At 38.2% G+C, this 24,793-nt stretch overlaps 1 long non-coding RNA gene across 2 annotated transcripts in view; it reads right to left on the bottom strand.

Annotated features, from left to right (window-relative positions):
* The window catches only part of LOC100511785, a 112,611-nt gene that overhangs the window by 74,564 nt on the left and 13,254 nt on the right, over window positions 1–24,793 (bottom strand). The window contains exons 1-3 of one of the 2 annotated variants that reach the window (XR_002339476.1): window positions 21,720–23,512; window positions 12,483–12,581; window positions 4,078–4,332 (exon numbers count right to left, since the gene is read on the bottom strand). This is a non-coding gene — a long non-coding RNA (uncharacterized LOC100511785). Of the gene's footprint in view, window positions 1–4,077; window positions 4,333–12,482; window positions 12,582–21,719; window positions 23,513–24,793 lie in introns of those variants that run through there. The other variant, XR_002339477.1, reaches the window with a different exon arrangement.

The raw sequence follows: 24,793 nt of genomic DNA, 5'->3' as shown, positions 1-24,793 counted from the left end.
GGCTGTGAAGGCTCCTGTTGCTTTTTTCCCCATCTTATTGTCACTTCATCTGTTAGGAGTACTTCACAGATTTTTCCCTAGACTCTTACAGAAATCCAGAGTAAATGAGTTTTGTCTTGAGGTCTGTTTGTGTTTTATCAAGCATCTTATTCTGGGGCTTCTATTGTATAAAACCTTCTATTATATGCGGATGACTTAAGGTCATTCCAATAATTTAATAATAAAAAAGCCAGGACCCTTAAATTCTATTAATCACATCCTTTCTTTAGAGAAAAAACACTTATATCACTACTTCCAAAGGAGGGATTATCTAAAAATCATACTACTGCGACTACATTACAACCACCAAAACTGAAGATTCTGATTACTTTTTTAGGTGCTAAATATTCTTTGTCACAAGTAAACTTAGACTGATACATAAGGAGTAAGATATATGTATTTTTTACATACTTTTTTGAATGGGAAATTTTTCCCCAGCATCTATGCTTTCTGTTCCTCCACACTTTAAGCCCTAACCTCATCACTAATTCTTTTAAACTCTATTTTCTCTATTTCTTTTCATAGTTTTGGTCTAAAATGTTTTAAAAATATTTTCAAGGGCATGTGACTGAAGGAATAGATTTAGATCATAGAAAGTTGACAGGGAATGAATGCTACTTTCTTCACTGCATCCAGATCACCTTCTTCCTCTTTCTACATATGTTTACCACTCCTTGGCTGCTCTATTTACTATTAGTCTTTTTAATCACCTCCTGCTCTATTTTCTCATCCCGGCCTAGACTCTATGAACCAGCCCTTCAATATCTTTCCATTGTCCTTCCTCTGAACGTACCCAGCAAAACTCTAACTCTGGTCAGTTCAACCATCTGCCTTTGCTGACATCAACCTGCTAAATCCAGTTGCTGCAAAATCATAAAAACAAAGGAATGAGAGCAGAACTTTCTGAACTCTGTACCTTAGAATCACCTAAGGAGTTTTTGAAAAATGCTCTGCCCAAAACAATTAAATCAGGGTTGGAAACTGGGAGTAAGGACTTTTTAAAGTTCCCCAGGTAATTCAAGTAGAAGGCAGAATTGAGAATCTGAAAGTAGCCATCTACAGGTGTCAATCTTAGGATGGATCTTCATCTTCATTTTCTTTCTCCTTTGCCCTGTCCCTTTTATCTTTTAACCTCAACTCTCTCCCTTCACTTCCCTAAAAAAACTGATATAAAAATAGATGCCTTTGGGAAAAAATTCCAGCTACTCCTGCTCTAAATCCAGACCCCACCAGCCTACTTGCCTACATCTTCTTTCATTCCTAATCATTATGTTTCAAATCAAAGCAACAAGGAAAGCTTTTTCAGTCTCAAATAATCCCTCTACACTATTGGTGGGAGTGTAAACTGGTATAGCCACTATGGAAAACAGTATGGAGGCTTCTCAGAAAACTAAGGAAGGAGTTACCATGTGATCCAGAAAATCCCACTCTTGAGCATATAACCAGACAAAAATATAATTGAAAAAGATACATGCACCCATATGTTCATTGCAGCACTATTCACAATAGCCAAGACTGGAAACAACCTACATGTCCACCAATTGATGAATGGATAAAAAAGATGTGATCCATATACACAATGGAATATTACTCAGTCAAAAAAAGGAGGAAATAATGTCATTCACAGTAACATGGAGGCAATGAGAGATTCTCATACTAAGTAAAGTCAGAAAGAGAAAGACATTAATACCATGTGATATCACTTACATGTGGAATCTAAAATGTGACACAAATGAATCTATCTATGAAACAGAAACAGACTCATGGACAAGGAGAACAGACTTGTGGTTGCCAAGGGGAAGGAGGTTGGGGGAGGGATAGAGTGGGAGGCTGGGGTTAGCAGAGGGAAGATATTGTACATACAGGGAACAAACAACAAGGTCCTACTGTACAGCACAAAGAACTATATTCAATGTTGTCTGACAAACCATAATGGAAAACAGTTTTAAAAAATACTGTATATATGTGTAAACTGAATCACTTTGCTGCACACCAGAAATTAAAACAACACTGTAAATCAACTATACTTCAATAAAAAATATTTTAAAAATCTCCCTGCCTGTGCTCTGGCTCCTATCCCCACCCACCTCTTGGGATCCTTACTCCATCTACTTCTATCGTCTTCTTCTCAATCATCCATCTCTCCTTATCTCTGAGTTGTTTTCCATCAGCATCTGAACATACTCAAAGTATCATCACCTTTAAAATACTGCCTCATCCATGCAGTGCCCTTTTATCATCCTCTCTTCCTTTTTAGCCAAGTTTATTAAATGACAGTTTCTAAGTTTTCTCCATTTTATCATTTTATATTCACTTCTCAAGTTATTGCAAACTTGTTTTCCAGCCTTAAATGTGATTACATATTTCTCTCTGGGTCAATAATTGACACTTGATTGTTCAATCCAAAAAACATTTTTTATCCTTATCTTTCTTAACCTTTTAGCCTTTGCTTCTGCTCATTATTCAGGTTTTGTTTTTTGAGGGTTTTTTTGTTTTTTTTTTGCTTTCTTTCCCTTGGCTTCTTGACACATTTCCTTAATGGACTCATCTGTTCTGGCCTGGGGTTTCTCCTTTTCTCTCTCAACACATTTTCCTTTTGTAGGTTAATTAAACCCCCTGGCTCCAATTACTGCTTACACACTGATGACTCCCAAGTCACCTATGCATCTCTCAACTCTCTCCTGAACTCCGGAAAAGCTCTATTTGCAGACCTCAAAAGGACTTCAAATTCTTAGCTATAGTGGATTGTATCCTCTTGATCAAAGTCTACTCTGTCACTGGTTTTAGAGAATAGCTGGCCACAATTCAGCTGCAAAATCCAGAAACAGAGTCTTATAATTCCACTTCCTTGATGTTCCTAGAATCTGATTCTCATGCTTTGTGTTCCACTGCTTGTTTAGTCTCTTCCATTTATTGCCTAGATTGTAGGCAGACCATCATGGTGGACTTCCTACTTCTAGGCTGGCTCCTATCTAATTGTTTTTCCCTACTCTTGTTTCCTTTCCCTCTTTCCCCGGGACTTGAAGATGTTCACTGGGATTTTACTGGGCAGAAAAACCAGAGGAAAGAAACTAAAGGATACGTGAAAAGAGTGTCTGAACTGATGATCCATAGGTCTTATCTAAATGACAAAAGGAACGGAAACAAAAGGTCATAGATTGGACGAACAGGAAAGGTCCATGTACTAGTAGAAAGAGTGAGTAAGCTGGTCAGGAGAAGAATTAAGTGAAGTGCTTTCCATTCACTTTTTAGATAGACTTAATTCCTCCTTTCCTTAAAGCATCCCTAGACAGAGTCTTTAAAACATTCCAACACAAACCTGCAAAGGAAGTAGATAATGAAGTCTGTGGAGAATGGTCTTAGTAGGAATTGGGTCAGTGCTTCTGGTGTGAGATCCAGTGAGAAACTGGATCCTTTCTTACTACTCTCTCAAGTGCAGATTAAATACAAAAAAAAAAAAATTGTTTTCCAAAATATAGTTTTATATTCCTCATGTGAATACATTTTCAGAGAGATAATTCTCAAACTTCTGGAGAGCATTTGCTTTTCAAAAAATCTTAGGGTAATAAAGTGATGGAGTCTTTAATCTTTGGAACTGTGAGTGATGTGGCAAAAACTCATGAGATCTGGAGAAGAAGTTGAAAATCCAAGCAGATCTGCAAAATTCCTCCCATCTGAGGTTGGGCTACCTTGCCACCTTCCTCTCCCGCCCTAGTTCCCTTTATGGCCTACAGCCCAGTGAGACCGAATGACCTTCAATTCCCCAAATACTATATTGTTTCCTCACTCATCTTGGTGCCTTTGACTTGGCTGTTCTCTTTACTTTAAGCGCCCTTCCATCTCAACCCTCTGATGAGCCTGCTGTGCCAGGAAAATGGAAGGAACACAGGAGATTCTGATTGAATGCATTGGAGATAAAAGACAAAGATCTGGGTAGAAAAACGTCATGATGAAAGGTGCCGCCTGTCATCAGTGTTCTGTTTTTTGTTTTTATCAGAGAACTGACTCAGTTTTTATTAAATGAAATAGTAAGACTACCTGGAGGAACTTCCACAGCCTTGGATTTGCAGGTGTTGGTCATTTCCGGGGTGGTCCGGAGCTGTGGTGGTATGGCAGCTGAGGTGGGCTGGGGGATGTGCTGCTGGGGCTGTTAGGGCCGCCTGCCAGGTCACATGGTGCTCCTGTGGGTCTGTGGCTCTCCCTGCATACAACCCTTGGCTCAGCCTCCTGGATTCCCAGTTCTGTTCAAGGATGCAGGTTCCATCACAGGATAATCTCCATCAGTCTCACCATCTAAACAGAGATTCTTCTTAGACTCTGACCTTGCTACTGAATTTCCCATCTTCTATGGAAACTGCAGAGGCCATGGAATATTGTCTGCTGCCAAATCCCAGTTACAGATGTGCAGTCCTGGGTAAGGAGCTGTGGGATTGCTGGGTCATTGGTTTTATAGAGAAGGCCAAAAGGTTTTTTGGTTTTTGAGTTTTTTTGTTGTTGTTTTTGTTTTTTTAGGGCTACTCCTGTGGCATATGGAAGTTCCCAGACTAGCGGTCAAATTGGAGTTGCAGTTGTAGGCCTAAATTACAGCCACAGAAATGCCAGATTCGAGCCACACCTGCGACCTAGGCCGCTGCTTGCATCAATGCTGGATCCTTAACCCACTGAGCAAGGCCAGGGATTGTACCTGTATCCTCATGGATCCTAGTCTGGTTCTTAATCCAATGAGCCACAGCAGGAACTCCAAGAATGCCAGTTTCTAAAAGTGGCACCAATTTACTTTGCCCCCACAGTTTTTGAGAGTTTCAACTACATCTTCATCATCATCTATGATATCTGCCTGAAAAATTACCTTTGGTATTCCCATTAGTGTTCATCTGCTTGTAATGAATGACCCTGTTTTTGTTTAATGAAAAATTTTTTAATTTCATTTTTCTTTAAAAAAAGTTGTTTGAAAGTAGGAGTTTCTATCATGGCTCAGGAGAAACGAATCTGACTAGCATCCATGAGGACACAGGTGCAATCCCTGGCCTTGCTCAGCAAGTTAAGGACCTGGTATTGCTGTGAGCTGTGGTGTAAGCAGGTGGCTACAGCTCTGATTCGACCCCTAGCCTGGGAACCTCCATATGCCATGGGTGCAGCCTAAAAAAGACAAAAAAAATGTATGAAGGTAAACTTACATTGGGATTTTAAAATACACAGGTCTTTAGTGAACAGTATAAGTATTCACAAGCATGTGCACCCCTGTAACCAACACCCCAAGGTCTATAGCACAGACATCACACTACAAACCGTCTTCAGGTCTCTTTCCAGTCCGTCCTCACCTCCACAGAATCTGGATTTCAGTAGCCACAGATACCATTTAAACAGTGGAACAGCACAGTTATGTACCCTTCTGTGTCTGGCTTCTCTTGCTCAGCATGTTATTTTTGAGATTTGTCAAGAATGTTGTACATATCCACAATCAGTTCATTTTTATTGCTGCAGACCAGTCAACAGTGTGAATATACCACAATTCATTTATTCATTCTCCTGTTTATGGACATTGGATTGTTTCCAATTTTTCTTTTTTTTTTTTTTGCTATTGTGCAAGTCTTTGGATGGGTACCTGGATTCATTGCTTTGGGGGTAAATCACTAGAAATGAAACTGCTGGTTCCTAAGATAGACGTATGTTTAATCCTACAAAATAAAATGTTTTAATAACTTTCTCAAGGGGTTGTACTATGTTATATTCCCACCCACACTGTATGAGAGCCCTGGTTGCTTTGCATCCTCTTCAACAACTGAAATTTATAGTCAATTTTAAATTTAGAAATTCTAATGGGTATGTACTAGTGATTACTGTAGTTTTAATTTACATTTCCATAATGATTAAAGATGTTGAGTATGTTTTATGTGTTGACCGACCATTCGTACATCTTCCCTTTTTGAGGGTCTATTTTAATATTTTTCTTATCTTTAATGAGTTGGCTTGGTTTTTGTTATTGATTTGTAAAAGTTTTTTTAATACAATCTTGATATGAGTTCTTTGTGTCATATGTCTATTTTGAATATTTTTCCCCATCTGTGCCTTTTCATTTTCTTAATATCTTTTGATGAACAAATGTTTTTTGAATTTTGAGGAAACCCTATCTCTCAAGTATTTCATTTACTGTTAGTGATATTTATATGCTAAATAATCTGCCTACTTCAATATAGCAAAGATAATCTCCAGGTAGCAAAGAGCTTTATATTTTAAGCTGTTATATTTAAGTCTATAATCCATCTTCAGTTGAAATTTCTGCATAGTGTGAAATATAGGTCAAGGTTCATATTTTTTCCTATAAAGATATCCAGTTGGAAGAATAACATTGATGATAAGATTTTTCTTTCCACATTAACAACAGCACCTTTGTCAAAAAAGTTTGCCTCTATGTGCTGATCTGTTACTTGACTTGCCGTTAGGTCCTCTGGTCTACTTACCTATTCTTAAACCAGTACCATACTATCTTGATTATTACCACACTATCTTGATTATAGTACCTTTATATTAAGTAACAAAGTGATGTGAGTATTCAAACACTGTTTCTGATTTTCAAGATGACATAACTATTCTAGAACTTATATATATACATATATATACCATATATATACAGAACTTATAGCTGTACCATAATTCTTATATGGTACAAAGTAAGAACCAAAGTTTATTTTTTCTTCTTTTTTCTTATGGGTGATTAACTGTTACTGCACCATATGCTAAAAAGAACAATCCTTTTTCCATTAAATTGCTTTCATGTCTCAGTCAAAAATTAATTAAACAAGTGAAATTAGCAAAGTAGAAGTCTAGTAAGCCACAAGCCCTCCTTCACCCACAGAGACACAAAGTTAACAAGATATGAACTGCATACCTCTATGAGGAGTCTAGGGACCAGTTGAGAAGCTGCAGCATACAGGCCATTGTCAACTAAAAATGGATTCTGCAATCCTGAGAAACAAAAACTAAGCAGGAGGCATAATTCTCCCAGACTTCAAAAAATATTACAAAGCCACAGTCATCAAAACAGCATGGTACTGGTATCAAAACAGACAGACAGACCAATGGAACAGAATAGAGAACCCGGAAATAAACCCTGACACCTATGGTCAATTAATCTTTGACAAAGGAGGCAAGAACATAAAATGGGAAAAAGAAAGTCTATTCAGCAAGCATTGCTGGGAAACCTGGACAGCTGCATGCAAAGCAATGAAACTAGAACACACCCTCACACCATGTACAAAAATAAACTCAAAATGGCTGAGAGACTTAAATATAAGACAGGACACCATCAAACTCCTAGAAGAGAACATAGGCAAAACACTCTCTGACATCAACCTCATGAATATTTTCTCAGGTCAGTCTCCCAAAGCAATAGAAATTAGAGCAAAAATAAACCCATGGGACCTCATCAAACTAAAAAGCTTTTGCACAACAAAGGAAGCCAAAAAGAAAACAAAAAGACAACTTACAGAGTGGGAGAAAATAGTTTCAAATGATGCAACCAACAAGGGCTTAATCTCTAGAATATATAAACAACTTATACAACCCAACAGCAAAAAAAGCCAACACCCCAACTGAAAAATGGGCAAAAGACCTGAATAGACATTTCTCCAAGGAAGATATACAGATGGCCAGCAAACACATGAAAAAATGCTCAACATCACTGATTATTAGAGAAATGCAAATCAAAACTACCATGAGATACCACCTCACACCAGTCAGAATGGCCATCATTACTAAGTCCACAAATAACAAGTGCTAGAGGGATTGTGGAGAAAAGGGAACCCTCCTGCACTGTTGGTGGGAATGGAAACTGGTATAGCCACTATGGAGAACAGTTTGGAGATACCTTAGAAATCTATACATAGAACTTCCATATGACCCCCCAGTCCCACTCTTGGGCATATATCCGGACAAAAGTCTACTTCAAAGAGACACATGCACCCGCATGTTCATTGCAGCACTATTCACAATAGGCAGGACATGGAAACAACCCAAATGTCCATCGACAGATGATTGGATTCGGAAGAAGTGGTATATATACACAATGGAATACTACTCAGCCATAAAAAAGGATGACATAATGCCATTTGCAGCAACATGGATGGAACTAGAGAATCTCATACTGAGTGAAATGAGCCAAAAGACAAAGACAAATACCATATGATATCACTTATAACTGGAATCTAATATCCAGCACAAATGAACATCTCCACAGAAAAGAAAATCATGGACTTGGAAAATAGACTTGTGGCTGCCTGATGGGAGAGGGAGGGAGTGGGAGGGATCGGGAGCTTGGGCTTATCAGACACAACCTAGAATAGATATACAAGGAGATCCTGCTGAATAGCATTGAGAACTATGTCTAGATACTCATATTGCAACAGAACAAAGGGTGGGGGTAAAAATGTATACATGTAAGGATAATTGATCCCCTTGCTGTACAGTGGGAAAAAAATAAATTAAAAAAAAAAATGGATTCCAACACAAGGGGTAAGAAACTTTATGGCACTTGGCATGGCTCCCTTGTGCATCACTGCCTGGAGCAAGGGGGAAGAAACCTTCAATTCGAGGGCTTCTCCTTCAGGTTGAGAAGAGAAGAGTGGATCACCCATCAAACATTCTGGCTTCTCTTGGGGCCTCTCAAGAGACTAATTTTTGCCTTGCCTGACTCACAGTGCTGAAGCGACCAGGGCTAGAGTTTGGGAGCTGAAGAAAAGAGAGATGAGCAATACAATGAAGTTGCAGTTCTGCAGGGAAATGCCAGGGTAAGAGAGCAGGTAAGGTTTGACGGGTCCTAAAACCTCCAGCTGGGTTGATGGTGAAGATCTCTCCCTATATGAAACCAGGGATCAAAGGCTTGGAGAGGTGGTTGTTTTATCCAATGCCCAAATCCCAGCAAAAGCTAGCAGGGCATACAAACAGGGAAATACTGGATCAATCAAGGAAAAAATAAAATTCCAAAAACTGACCCTGAGGAGACACAGATCTTCCTGACAGATTTAAAATAACTGTAAAGAGCATAAATATCCTCAATGAAAACTATAAAACATTCCCTAAAGAAATTTAAAAAGACACAAATACCAGGAAATACACACCATGTTCATGGATTGGGAAACCCAATATTGTTAAAGATGTTCCTACTACCCAAAACAATTCTATATAGTCCATGCAATTCTTATTAAAATCCCAACAGCATTTTTGCAGAAATAAACTTATCCAAAAACTAGTATTGAATCTCAAAAGACTCTAAATAGCCAAAAAATTTCAAAAAAGGACAATGTTGGAGGACTCACATTTGCTGATTTGAAAACATATGACAAATCTACAGTAATCAAAACCGTGTGATCCTGGCATATGGATAGACAAATAGAACCATGATTTAGAATAAAGAGGTCAGAAATACACCCTCATATATACAGACAAATGAGTTTTAATAAGGGTGCCAAGACCACTCAGTGGGAAAAGACTGTCTCTTCAACTAATAGTGGTGGGAAAACTAGATATCCACATGCAAAAGAATGATGATGGATTCTTACCTCACACTATATAGAAAATATTAACTCAAATACATTAAAGAACTGAACAATAGATGTAAAACTACGAAATCCATCAGGTGTTCCCCTGTGACTCAGTGGGTTAAGGATCCAGCATTGTCACAGAAGCAGCTTAGGTTGCTGCTGTGGCGCAGGTTTGTTCCCTGCCCTGGAAACTGCCACATGCCATGGAAAAGCTTCTTGACATTGGTCTTGGCAATGATTTCTTATACATGACACCAATAGCACAAGCAAAGCAATCAAAAATAGACAAATGAGAGTACATCAAACTTTAAAACTTGTGTAAAAGGCTGGAGTTTGTTTTGTGGTGGTGGTGGTGCGCGTGATCCCGTATAACAGAGTGGTTATTTCCTAAAATTTTCCATCTTGCTAACTCCCCCTTTTCTGGTCCTTTGGTTTTTGTTGTCATTGGTTTCTCCATCTCCCACTCTCCCTGTGGCTGTCCATTTACTGGTTTCCAGTTTCTTCACTTCAAGTGTGGAATATATAAGGCAAAAAAGAAAAGCAATAAAACCCACTACCACTAATTCCTCATATTTCAAAATTCCTAGCCTGTGTCTTCTCTCCACTTTTCAGAGTCATTTTGTGCTTGCTTTACATGGAATGTGCAGAGAGTGTTGAAGTTGTACTTAATTAGAGACACAGGAAAAAGTATATCTGCTCCTTTCTGCTCCATCTTCCCAGAAGTGGAAATATTCTGTTTGTTCTTCTTTTACAAACATTTTTAGTTATTCTGGATCCTTTGAATTTTCATGAAAACTGTAGAATCATCTTATCAATTTCTAGGGGGAAAAAATTCTGGGCTTTGATCAGTGTCACAATGGAGTTGGGGACACCTGCTATCCTAACAATATTAAGATTTGTGATCCATGATTACCAATAGAGTTCTCTATATATCTGGGTCATTAGTTTTTCTCATCAATGTTTTGTAGCTTTCAGCGTACAGACCTTCTGATATTTTGTTAGACTTATACCTAAGCATTGCTAGTTTTTACTGCTATTAAAAATAGTATAATAGTTTTCTAACAATAGTTTTTCTGATAGTTTTTTTGAATTCCAATTTTTTACTTTGTATACGCCCACTGGATCTTTCAAGTTGCTAGACTCACTGATTAGTCTCCACACCCTTTATGTAGATTCCTTAGGTGTTCTACACAGATGCTCCTGTAGTCTGCAACTCAAACAGTTGTAATTTTTCATTTCCAATTAGATTGTCTTTTTTTTATCTTGCCTAATTGCACTGTTTAAAACCTGCAGTTCAATGCTGAGCAGAAGATATAAGAATGAACTTTAATGCCTTGCACCCCATAGTATATATGAGGCTTTCAGTTTTACACCATTATGTATGTTACATGTAAGATTTTTTTGGATGTGCTTATCTGTTTGAAGACAATCTCGTCTACCTTCCTGGCTGAGGATATTTATCAAAACATTGTACTGTAACAAATGCTACACGAAATTCTTCAGGCTTATGAAGAATTATATTAGAAGATTGGACCCATAAAAAGAGTCAACATGTTTAGGAAATATTTGGGTAACTATATAATACATTGCTTTTTTTTTTAACTCTTCCTAAATTGTTTGAAACAAAATTCACATTTAAAGAAAAAAATAATATGTGGTATGTATAAATATGTAGTAGAAAAGTATATGACAATAGGAGCACAAAGAATTGGAAGGACAGACTAGGAAGAACACTATCATACAGTTCCTGTGTTCTAATGAGGTGATACAGTATCAATCTATACAACATCAGTATATGACAAGCTGCAGTAAATTAATAGACTAATACACTCTGCTTAATTAGTATTTACTCCTACACAGCCTTAACTAATAAATAACTTTTTCCTTTCTAATTCATTTCAGTATGCCCTGGACCTACTTTGTTTTGTCTTTCAAACACACAAAGCTGGTTCCTACTCAGGGCCTTAGTACTTTCTGCCTGGAACATCATTCCTTTCAATCCTGGAGTGACTGGCTCTTTCCTGTGATTTATGTCTCAGCTATACGTTACTCCTCAGTGATGACTTTTTTTCACTACTCAAGCTACAAATTTCTATGTGAATGTTATATATAAGATTATTTTATTGTTTTTAATGTTTATTTTCTCCCCAGCACCACATTTGTTGAATACCTCCTTACTACTATTCACTGCTCTTGGCATCTCTCACTCCAAGCAAAATGTGTGTGTACTTGTCTCTGCTTATCCATGGAGCACACATTCCAAAACCCCCAGGGATGCCTGAAACCATCCGTAGTATCATTATGTTTTGCAGATCTTAGCAACCTCAGCAACAATTTTTTTTCCTTCCTTACGAAGTCGGGAACTTCCAATTTTTCACTTAAAAGAAGCACTTTTCAGCTTCTCTTTGGCATATCCGAATTGCCTGCATCACTACTCATGTTCTTAGGGGACATTATTAAGGACAATCGTGAATGCCAGCCCTGTGATACCAGGAGTCCACAATGTGATAACTGGAAGGCTGAGAGGTTATTGGGTCGGGTGTGCTGGACAAAGGGATGATTCACATCCTGAGGGATGGACTTGGATGTCAGATTTCATCACACTGCTCAGAATGGCATGCAACTGAAAAGTTATGAATTGTTTATTTCTGGAATTTTTCATTTAACATTTTTGGACTGTGACTGACCACAAGTCAGTGGAACTGAGGAGAGGGAAACCATGGATAAGGGGGGGCCTATTGTACTTTACGATACCACTTCATTTCATGAATTAGGGCAGATGCACTTGGGGCAGAACCAAGTGGCAGGCACAGTCTCTAAAGATCAAGGATCACCAGACTCTAGGATCAAACTGATGGGGAAGTTGCTGTGGCTAGTCTCTCCCTTTGTAGCCATTACACTTACTTGGCAAATCCAGAGCAGTTGACTTGTCCAGTAACCTATCTCCATGAAGTACTTTCGGTGGAATGATAACGAGTAGTCAAATGATTGAAATTCGTGCATCTAGAAAGAGAAGAAAAAGAGTCAGGTTAATTTGTGAAATTTTAAGCAACTTGGTCGGCTGTAGCTCAAACATATAGCCTACAGAAAGATGGTAACTTTTCATAGCTTTCAGAGGAGAAGTTCCTCCTTGGTGAACATAATCCATGCTTTCATGCAGTGCTGACATCTCCTGGATTTCCTGTGGCAACCCCATAGCAACAATCTCACTCTCATGTGTGCTAGTTTTTTTCACATAATATGACCACCTTACCTACTGGCATTTTCCCATAATATTTCTTATATCTCAATTCCTTCCTGCTACTGTCCACCAAATAAATTGCCCCTTGGAGTTCCCTGGTGGCTCCATGGGTTAAGGATCTAGCGTTGTTACTGCTGTGGCGTTGGTCACTGCTGCAGTGAGGCTTCTATCTCCCTCACTTGGGGAACTTCCATATGACGTGGGCACAGCCAAATAAATAAATAAATTGCCCCCCTTCTTCACTTTCCTTCAGACTCTAATTACTTTATTTCTTTTTTGTCTTTTGACTTTTCAGGGCCTCAGCCACGGCATATGGAAGTTCCCAGGCTAGTGGTCTAATCGGAGCTACAGCTGCCAGCCTATGCCACAGCCACAGCAATGCTAGATCCAAGCCTTGTCTGCAACCTACACCACAGCTCAAGGCAATGCCAGATCCTTAACCCACTGAGTGAGGCCAGGGATCGAACCCAAAACCTCATGCTTCCTAGTTGGATTCGTTTCCACTGCGCCACAATGGGAACTCATAATTAATTAATTTCAAGATAACTGTAACCGACATTTATTGAGTACTTAATCTGTGCCAGGCTTCATATTTAATATGTACATATTTCATGTCACTGAAAAGCCTCATGAACCTCCATGAGATCAGTTCGTTCATCTCTTACTTTAACAAATGAAAAACTTGGGTGAAAAGGTCTTAAGAAACATTCCTAGGGCTACAGGTCTAATGAATGACCAAACTGGGAATCCAAGTCAAGTTGGCCTGACTTTGAAATCTGCAGTTGTAACCATTAAGTGATACTATCTCATTCATCTGTATATATTTGTTTTTAGCCTTACTGACTTCCTGCCCTTTGAACTACAGTCTATGTGTATTTTATTCTAAATAGTTCCACTGCACTGAGATTTCATATTTCATTTTCAAAATCCTTTATAACTTCTTCTCCCTTTTTTACTTCTTATATTACTTACCCTTTGGGGGGAAAAAGCGATTGTCATGCTTTTCTCTTTACCTTGTGCTATTTTATTTTATTTTTATTATTTTTTTCTTTTTAGGGCCACACCTGTGGCATATGGAATTTCCCAGGCTAGGGTTCAAATCAAAGCTGCAGCTGAGGCCTAAGCCACAGCCACAGCAACACCTGATCTGAGCCGCTCTGTGAGCTATGCCCAAGCTTGTGGCAATGCCAGATCCTTAACCCACTGAGCGAAGCCAGGAATTGAACCTGCATCCTCACAGACACTATGTCGGGTTCTTAATCTGCTGAGCCACAGCAGGAACTCCTGCCTTGTGCTATTTTATTTTATTTTTTTATGACTTTTTAAATAGGAAAAATTATTTTTTTTCTTTTTTTTAATATTTTTTTTTATTTTCCCACTGTACAGCAAGGGGGACAGGTTATCCTTACATGTATACATTACAATTACTTTTTTCCCCCCACCCTTTCTTCTGTTGCAACATGAGTATCTAGACAAAGTTCTCAATGCTATTCAGCAGGATCTCCTTGTAAATCTATTCTAAGTTGTGTCTGATAAGCCCAAGCTCCCGATCCCTCCCACTCCCTTCCCCTCCCATCAGGCAGCCACAAGTCTCTTCTCCAACCTTGTGCTATTTTAAAACAAGGCTCACAACTCCAGCAAGTCCTGTGGGATTTCAGCTTGAAATCAGTTTCCACATTGCTGTGGATATACTTTCCAAGCCCCAGAATTCTCCAGAATAGTAGGTTTTCTTAGATGTTCCTCCAGGTAATATATCCAAGCTACTTCAGTAAGTAGTGGAGCCTTCAGACAAGGCTGTTCGGAATGTGGTGGTGTGCTTCAATACTTCCACAGATTTCTCTAGAATCTTGAGGAACTTCACTCCCCTTGAATTCATCTCATACTTGTTAGCAAAAGATGTATGAGGATATAAATGGCCGGGGGACAATCTGTTCAAAACTTTATTGGACTGCATGCCAACTTGTATGCCCTCCAGGGCAACCACTGTGTCTACCAAAGGTGAATCATTAAGCCTGGACTCGCCAGCAGGAGATCTGAATGCTCGTCTTGGCTACATTTTTAAAAATAGCTAATGACAAAATTCTCTTCAGCAGCCTGAGACTCAGAACCCTATTTTTAAAAAGTAGATAAATGTTGGCAATTAAATGATTTAACATTATAATGCAATCCAAAGTCTAGCAGAGACAAGGATTCTGGTGGGTCAGTGATGGTGACTCTAAACCATGTTATCTTTAAAAAAAAAATTCCATCTACTTGGCCCAATACTCTGCTAGTTGTGACATTTGCCCATCATGGAGAAGTTGCTCTGTTGGTGGACTTTAACCACCTACTGTTCGAGTCCTGGGGCTTATTTTGTTCTGCTGCAGACAAATTACTGTAACTGGCTTGGACACTGGCCAAGGAGGCACTGTCTGTGCCTGCTGTACACAAAATTCTTGTCTTTTTGATGCGAAAGGGAGTATTTTTTATCTTGTTCTCTCCATCATAGTACAGACAGCATGAGGGCTGAGCGCTGCAGACTGCTGTCCTCCAGCGTGAGCTCCTTCCTTTCTCGGCCAAGCAGACTTCCACAGGGATGCAGCTAAGCCATCCAAGGTTTAGCCCTACTGACAGGGGACTGGAAACTGGACAAGAAATGGAAATGCACTGTGACTTCCTCTGTCCTCTTCTGCTCTTTGAGCCAAACAGCAACTCAAGTTTTGGTTTCAGGGGATAAAAAATCAGACTGAAGGAAAGAGGAGGTGTTAGGGTTTCTTCACCCAATTTCCCCACCCCTGCTCACTTTCAATCACTACCTGGGTTACATGAAACATCTGTTTCCAGGTAAGCTGATAGATGTGGGGAAGAGCTCCTTGGGAGTCTGTCTCTTTGGGGCCCTTCTGAAATGTTCTCACTGAGTAATGTTGTGTTTTTCTTTTTTTTTTTTTTCAACAAAATGTTTCTCCTTTCTAATTCAATTCTCTCTTCAGTTTACTATTGGAACCAGGGCAACAATGATTTCTATGGAAATTGAATCAGTTGCGAAGCACTGGGAAGGACTATGGTTTAAAACCTCAGGTTGGGTTTCTTGGAATTCTGAGCCAAGTCCTTTTCCCAACTGCTCACAGGAAGTTTCACTGAAGTCATTGGAAATCATGTGTGTGTGTAATTTAGGTCACACTGGGGCCCTAAGGATCCAGAAAAAACCCTTGTTTCAGACCTAGTGACTACCTCACTCTTCATGCCCAGCGAGTATTTGGATCCACGTGATGCTGATGAACCAGGGAATCTTTCTCAGTTTGAGCTCACCATGAAAAGACTGTCCCCTCTGGGGGCAAATCAAAGAGAATTCTGTTCACTTCAATGTTTTGCGAGTGGAGACCTTTCCAAAATATTCTTTAACACCTTCAGGATGCACAGTTAGATTATCGGTTGATATAACTCAGAAGAAATTATTTATTCATGCCTTATACATTTTTACTTCAAATTTTAAGGGAAAACAATTGGAGTTACCCCCTTCTAAAAAGATTTTTTTAAAAAAACCTTAGCATATAACAAAAGCAGTTATTGATGTGTTAAATATAAAGAATAGATGGAGGACACCGAGCCTTGTTCAGGGAGTACACAAAATTCTTGTCTTTTTGATGAGACAATTCCATAGATTCTTCCAGTAATTTGGTAAAAGAGCATTACATTGGGAGTTCATGCATGTGGTTTGGCAAAAATACACAGGCAACCTTGCAACCAAATAGTAAACTACACTTTAATTCATTTCCTTCCATTTAACCAATTTCACAATTCAGGTTGCTTCATTCCAACCAAACTCTAGTATTTAATGACGGGAGAATAGACGAAGTTCCATATTTCCTTAACCTCTCCCAAACACTTTTTTTTTTTGTTTGTTTTTTGTTTTTTGTTATTGTTGTTGTGGTCTTTTTGCCTTTTTTCTAGGGCCACACCATGGCATATGGAGGTTCCCAGGCTAGGGGTCTAATCGGAGCTGTAGCGCAGGCCTACGCCAGAGCCACAGCAACTCTGGATCTGAGCCGCGTCTGCGGCCTACACCATAGCTCACAGCAAGGCCAGGAGTCGAACCTGCAACCTCATGGTTCCTAGTCAGATTCATTAACCACTGAGCCATGACAGGAACTCCCCAAACCCTTTTTTATAACTGGTCCTTTTCTTTATCTTATTTCAACATAACCCTGGGAAATTGTGCAAGTAATATCTTCAAGAATAAGATGAGAGACTAACTTCTCAAGAAGGACAAGTTAATATGTTCTGTCTCTATCGTCTATCCTAGTTCTTTTTTTTTTTTTTTTAATTCCTCTTATTTGTCTGTCTTCTTTGGACAGATTCAATCTATTTTCTTTTCTTCTAGGCTCTCCTTTGCATTCCCATACAATGTTTGGCAGACTCCCTAATGGCCTCCCTATTCCTATCCAGACAAGATACGGAATAATTCCAAAGCTGTGGCTCTGGTCTCTTTCTAACCCTGAACTGCAGTATGAGGCACAGACAACCCAGTAAATTCACTGACTGCTCTTTTTGGATTAAAAGATCCAACTTCATAGTACTGGGTGCTTAGCTTTCCATAAATCTTCCTTACTCCCAGTGACCTTTTTTAAAACTTCTAAAGTATTGGTTACTATTTACACTCATCCACCTTCAAAATAAAAACACAAATCAAAAATCCTGAGCAACTTCATTGTTCTAAGCCAGCCCTAGGACTCAGCATTCTGACTTCTCCTTCTTCTCTGGCATTATTTGGCTCTTGCTCCAATTTAAAACTTTGGTTCAGGGAGTTCCCATCATGGCTTAGCTGTAACAAATCTGACTAGTATCCATGAGGATGCAGGCTTGATCCCTGGCTTTGCTCAGTGGGTTAAGGATCCAGCACTGCCATGATCTGCGGTGTAGGTCGCAGATGAGGCTTAGATCTGGCGTTGCTGTGGCTGTGGTGTAGGCCAGCAACTGCAGCTCCAATTTGACCCCTAGTCTTGGAACTTCCATATGCTGTGGGTATGGCCCTAAAAAGAAAAGAAAAAAATGAAAATAAAATAAAACTCTGGTTTGCATCCAAATTTTAGTGAAAATTAAGCCTTGTTTTTCGCTTTTTTACATGTTGGTGTTTTTTGTAGAGGTATATGCTTGTATAGTATACAATGGTGTTTTTTTGTAGAGTCAAATCTTGCAGGATTTTTTGTTTTGTTTTGTTTTTGAAAAACAATTTCCTTGCTCCCTCTGGCCCACAAGCTCCCTTGCTCCCAACAGAGACAAAATGTAGAATGTGCTCCTGGAACCCTGATTCAGTAGAATCTGTCCCCAGGGTTCCATCTCTCATTTGAGAAGATCTTGATGCCTCCCCTGTTATATCAGTGACTGTTCACTCTGTGTAAGTGGAGATGAACCTCGAGAGTGAACCCCAATCTAGAATTCTATGCATGAGGAAATGAGCATTCAGTAAAGAAGGTGAAATGACATTCTGGACAAACTAAGACTGAGGGAATAATCACCAGTAGGTCCTCATATTAAAAAACAAATTTGAAGTCTGAGGTCCAGTTTCATAGGCAAGTGTCTTGTGATGCCCAGAAAGCAGTGTGTTTGCTACTTCATTACATAGCTAACCAGATATATGCTTCATCTTTGATATGCTAAATGAATGTGATTCCAAATAAATGTGGTGGTTTAAAAAAACCTTTGTATTTAACTTTCATATTTGGCTGTCTGGAATCTCACTTCTTTCTTGAGTTTCAAATATAAGACTGCTACAGTCACCACATACACAGAGACACAAAAAATTCATGGGTTTGGACTTTTCTTCTAGAAATGGAACATATATGGGTAAATATAATATCACCAGGGAAAACCCCTAAATATCCAATAGGTTAATAAATTAGTAATTCATATGGTAACAACTGATTTAATATTTTACAGTACTCAAAACAGTGATTATTAAACATTTAAATAGCGTGAGAAAATGCTTATGCCAAGCTATTAAGACACAAATTGAATATACACAGAATCACAACTATAGTTCAAAAATAAACAAACCTAATGGGAAATACATTTAAAAAGTTGACATGATGGGATGTGGTTAGCTTCTTTTCTTCTTTTGCAATATATTTTTAAATTTTGGTAGTAAATGTATGTAATTATAATGAAGGAAAAAACCTTTTATTTCCATTGGCAAAAAATAAATCATTAAGCATGTAAAAATACCTTAGTAATTAAAAAAAGAAACAATGAAAAATAGCACCTCAGCATCAGAACACTGGGAAATATTTGCAAATGTAAAAGGTTGATTATCATTTATGTACATTATCAAAAGCAATGAATAATTAGATGACAAATGCATTGCCTTACAATGATGCTATAGCAAAATGAATTCAAAATATACCTTTTGGTAATCAAATCAGCACAATTGTGAAAAATTGCTCATATTCTCTTTTTATTGGTTTGTTCCCTTCATCTGAGCCAGTTATTTCTGTGCTTTTTGGTCATAGCTGTGTAAACAAATTAACAATTTCAATGGGTCTATGTACTACTCTAACCATAAAACTCCCCCCAAATAGTTTCCTGGTCTGAATTAAAGCAATTATTCTATTGGAAAAATAGTTCCAATAGCTTGGCTCATCAGCCCTGGCCTGATTATTGTGATTATAAGCTATTAACTGAAGTCGATGCTATTGGCCAAATGCTGGCTTAGTTACACAGTGTCCAAATGTTGTACCTTCTATATGCATCTATTTTTGCAAGGGAAAAGAAAAGAATAAAATGATTCTAGTCTATATTTTTAAACTAAGACAACATGATTTCCACAAAGTTTCTTTCATTACACAATATTTTAAAAATCTCTGTCATTGTTTGCTGTTACGTATTGTTCTTTCCATTCATTCACTGATCTTGCGGGCATTTTTTTCAGTCAACTTTTTACTTTAGAACAGATAGATTTACAGGAAAAAAAAAAAAAACTGTGAAGATAGTGCAGGAGTTCCCACTTACAACACAGCCTCTTTACTCTGTTACTAACATTTTTCTTTAGAATCATACATTAGTTACAGTTAAGGGACTAATTCTGACACATTATTAGTAACTATAATCCACACTTTATTCATATTTCCTCAGTTTTCACCTAATGCACTTTTCTGTTCCAGGGTCTCATGCGAGATACTACATTATGTTTAATTATAGTATTTCCAGAGTTCCCGTCGTGGCGCAGTGGTTACCGAATCCGACTAGGAACCATGAGGTTGTGGTTCGATCCCTGGCCTTGCTCAGTGGGTTAAGGATCCGGCGTTGCCATGAGCTGTGGTGTAGGTTGCAGACGCGGCTCAGATCCCTCGTTGCTGTGGCTCTGGTGTAGGCGGCTACACCTCCGATTAGACCCTTAGCCTGGGAACCTCCATATGCCATGGGAAGCAGCCCTAGAAAAGGCAAAAAGACAAAATAATAATAATAATAATAATAGTATCTCCTTAGACCCCTCTTGGCTGTAACAGTTTCTCAAACTTTTCATGCTTTTGATGATCTTCAGAGTTCTGAAGAGGACTCAGTGGGCATTTTATAGAATTTTCCTCTATTGATATTTGTCTGATGTTTTTCTTTTCATCAGACTGGAGTCATGTGTTTGGGGAGGAAGAGCACAAAAGTGAAGGGTTATTCTCATGACATTGTATCAAAGGCACATATTCCCTACATGACTTGTCACTGTGATAGTGACCTTGATCATCTGGCTGAGGCAGCCTTGTCGGGTTCTCCTCTGTAAAGTTACTTCCCCCACCCTCATCCTGTACTGTCCTTTTTGGAAAGAAGCCACTATTCACAGACCACCCTTAAGGCACGGAGAGATATGTTCCACTTACTCAAGGGCACAGCATCTAAATAAATTATTCTGAATTCTTTGGCATTGGAGATTTGTCTAGTTCCCCTATTTATTTATTTAATTATTTAGTTATATCAGTTTGGAGTCTTGGATATTGATTGGTTGACTGACTGATTTTTCTGGCTGCACCCACGTGTTACTAAAGTTCCCAGGCCAGGGACTGAACCCATACCACATAAGTGACCTGAGCTATAGCAGTGACAATGCTGGATCCTCAGAATCTGCTGAGCCACCAGGGAATTCTTCTATTTTATAATTTGAGTTGTAATCTGCTACTTAATTTTGCTGCTGAAACTGTTCTAATTTGGGCCATTGGGAGAGCTCTCCATTGGCTCCGGTGAGTCTTTGATTTACCCTCATGCTGGTAGAGTTTTTGTTCTTATTTTGGAACTTTTTAAATAAAGAAATAAATTATTTATTTATTTATTTATTTTTGCTTTTTTTTTTTTTTTTTTTTTTTTAAGGGCCATACCTGAGGCATATGGAGGTTCCCAGGCCAGGGGTCAAATCAGAGCTACAGCTGCTGGCCTACACCACAGCCACAGCAATGAAGGATCCGGGTCACATCTGTGACCTATACCACAGCTCGTGGCAATGGTATCCTTAACCCACTGAGCAAAGCCAGGGATGGAACCCGCAACCTCATGGTCCTAGTCAGATTCATTTCTGCTGCGTCACAATGGGAACTCCTATTTTTGCACTTCTTTACTTTTTGATCCTAAAAGATGCTCCAGGTTCCTCATCATGCATACTTCCTACCCTAGTCTTAGAATCAGCCATTTTTTAAGGAGCCCTGATTCTGTCTATTGGAGAATAGTATTAAAAACCAATTCTGGGCACTAGGTATGTTCACTGCTCCTAGGGTGCTTAATGAAGCCATGACTAGGCTTCCACTATTTTAAAGATTCACTTACATTCAAGCCCAAATTTCCAGAACACCAATTTATATGGCATATGAAGACAAAGCCCTAGGTAGAATAAAATGTGATTCTATTTGGAATGTTTTTCACACATACATGTGATTCTTGGAACTCACCTTATAGTTTCAGAGAAACTGAGAACTGGTGGAAGGTACAAGTATTCTGGATACCACAGAGACTCAACTTACAAACAGTAACAATAGACATAACTATAAATTTAACAAGAACCATGCAGCACCTATAAAATAAAAATAAAACATCTATAAACCAATCGAAAGAATTAAAAGAAGATTTAAGGATTTCACTTCAAAGAACATGAAGGAGATGTACTTCTACTTGTTCCTCCCTCTAATTATAACTAAAAATCCTAGACATTATGTATAAAGCAAACAGAGGGAGACTCTGAGAAGTAGAACAAAGGCAGACTGGCGAGGGATCTTAGAACCAGAAGAACGATGTAGTGGTGAGTTTCATTAATGGGTTTTTAGTTTGTTTGTTTTTTCTAATATCCCACTATTCAAGCTAATGAGGCCAGCAGGTCTGGGACTGCTATATTACATAGTCCAGAAAAGCAAAAAAACAAAAAACAAACAAAAAATGATCCCCAGCAAAAACCTACTATCCATAGCCAAAGGAGGAAGATGGAGACAGCCTAGAAAGAGAAAATGTTTACATCATCTACCCAAGCCAAACACAAAAACAAAGTGGCCCACCCATGTTATTAAAGACCAAGAGAAAAGTCTAAATTTCTATCCCAAGAGATTGCAACAAAGTTACCCTAACACCCCTGCAGAAGCATATCTAAGAAGGGAACTGTGACTTTCATTTTGCAAAGAGAGGTAAAGGGACCCCTCCAGCAGATTTAAGACAATTATATTATAGGTTAAAGGAGCATGGTAAGTGATAAAATGACACAGCAGTAGACCAAGATAAATTATGTACATATAATATAATAACTAAAGCATCCACTTAAGTGACAAAGATTTGCAGAGTAAATTAAAAACATGACACACTAGATGCTGTTTACAAGAAACTCACATTAAAGATGATATAGTCAGGCTGAAAATAAAAGGCAGGAAAATCATACATCATGAAGATATTAATCAAAATAAAGCAAGAAAGTCTAAACTAATATTGAAGTAAACTTTAGAACAAGGACAGCTGCCAGAGGCAGAGAGGGACCTTACATAATGACAAAACTGTTAATCCACCCAGAAGACATAGCAATTATAAATGAGAGTGCAGCAAACAAAAGAGGTAGAAAATAGGTGAAGCAGAACATATAGATCTGGAAGGAGACATTGACAAATTCAAAATCCACTCACTCTAAGTGGAGACTTCATCACCCCTTACTCAACAGCTTACAGAACAACCAGACAGAAAAACCAGTAAGGATATAGAAGAACTCAACAACATGAGACAATAGGATCTGACTGATATTGATAGAACATTCCACCCAACAACAGCAGAATACATGTTCTTTTCATGTATGCATAGAATATACACCAAAATATACTCTCAACTATGAAACAAACCTCAATAAATTTAAAAGAGCTGAAATGCTACAGAACGTATTCTCCAACCACTAAAGAATCAAACTAAAAATCAACAACACTAAGAGAAGCATCTACAAACACTTGAAAACTGAACTATAGGTATTTATAAAAAGAAGATCTCTCAAAAGAAATATAAAAAACACAATGAAAGTGAAAATAAAACATATCAAAATTTGACAGAGATGTCTAAAGCAGAACCAACAGGGAAACTTAGAGCACTAAGTGCATACACCAGAAAAGAGGGAGGTCTCATCAATAATGTAAACTCCAGAGTTCCTGTCGTGGCACAGTGGAAACGAATCCAACTAGGAACCATGAAGTTGCAGATTCAATCCCTGGCCTCGCTCAGTGGGTTAAGGATCTGACATTGCCATGAGCAGTGGTGTAGGTCACAGATTCGGCTCACATCTGGTGTTGCTGTGGCCCTGGTGCAGGCCAGCAGCAACAACTCCGATTAGACTCTTAGCCAGAGAACCTCCACATGCTGCAGCTGTGGCCCTAAAAAGACAAACAGACCAAAAAAAAAAAAAATAAACTCCTACCTCACGAATCAAAAAGAGGCGGAAATAAAACCAAATCAAAAATATAAGTAATGATGAGAGCAGAAATCAATGAAATTGAAAACAAAAACAACAGAGAATGAAAAAAACAATTGTTTCTTTGAAAAATCAATAAATTGACAAACCTAAAAAAAGATGGTCAAAGAAAAAAAAGACAAAACTTAGCAACACCATAAATGAAATACCCCTAATACTACTAATATTGTGACATCAAAACGACAATAAGAGAATAACTCTACACACATGAATCTGACAACTCAAGACAAAAAACCCCACAGTTATTATAACTCACCCAACATGAAAACATAATTTGAATAAAAGCCTTATAAGTAACTTTAAAAACAGAATTCATTATTTTAAAGTTTGTAAAAAGGAAATATCCAAGTCCAGTTTTCCTGAGAATTCTACCAAATATGCAGTGAAGATTTAATAGCAATTCTATATAATCTCTTTGAAAAAACAGAGGAGAAAAAAAACTTTTCAACTCACTTTATGAAGCTAATATTACACTGATACCAAAATTTATATTATAAATTGATAAAATGTAAACCTCTACATATTAAAAAATAAAGTAAAAGATAAATAAAAATTATAAAAGTAACTGGGGTAAATAATTACATTAAAAAAAGAAAACTAGAGACTAATATCTCTCATGACTATAGATATGAAAAAATCTTCAATGACATATTGCATATAGAATTTCAGCAGTACATAAGAGTTACACACTATGTCTGAGTGAGACTTATTCAAGGATGCAATACTCAAAAATGAATCACTGTAATCTGCAATATTAACAGCTAATGGAGAAATATCACATGATCATCTCAATCAATGCAGAAAAACTCTCTTACAAAATTGAACACTCACTCATGGGAAAAACTCCCAGAAAAACAGGAATAGGAGGAAACGTCCTCTACTCAATAAAGGAAACCTACAGCTAACATTATCCTTAATGGTGAAGAAATGAAGTCTTTCCTTCTGAGCTCTGGAAAAAAGCAGATATCAGCTCTCACTACTCTCCTGCAATACAATGCTGGAAGTTTCATCCAATGCACTAAGGCAAGAAAGGGAAAT

The sequence above is a fragment of the Sus scrofa genome, chromosome 15 (assembly GCF_000003025.6).
Source record: "Sus scrofa isolate TJ Tabasco breed Duroc chromosome 15, Sscrofa11.1, whole genome shotgun sequence".
Taxonomy (NCBI): Eukaryota; Metazoa; Chordata; class Mammalia; order Artiodactyla; family Suidae; genus Sus; species Sus scrofa.
Note: the sequence above shows the minus strand (reverse complement) of the source record. Positions and strands in the feature narration are given on the sequence as shown.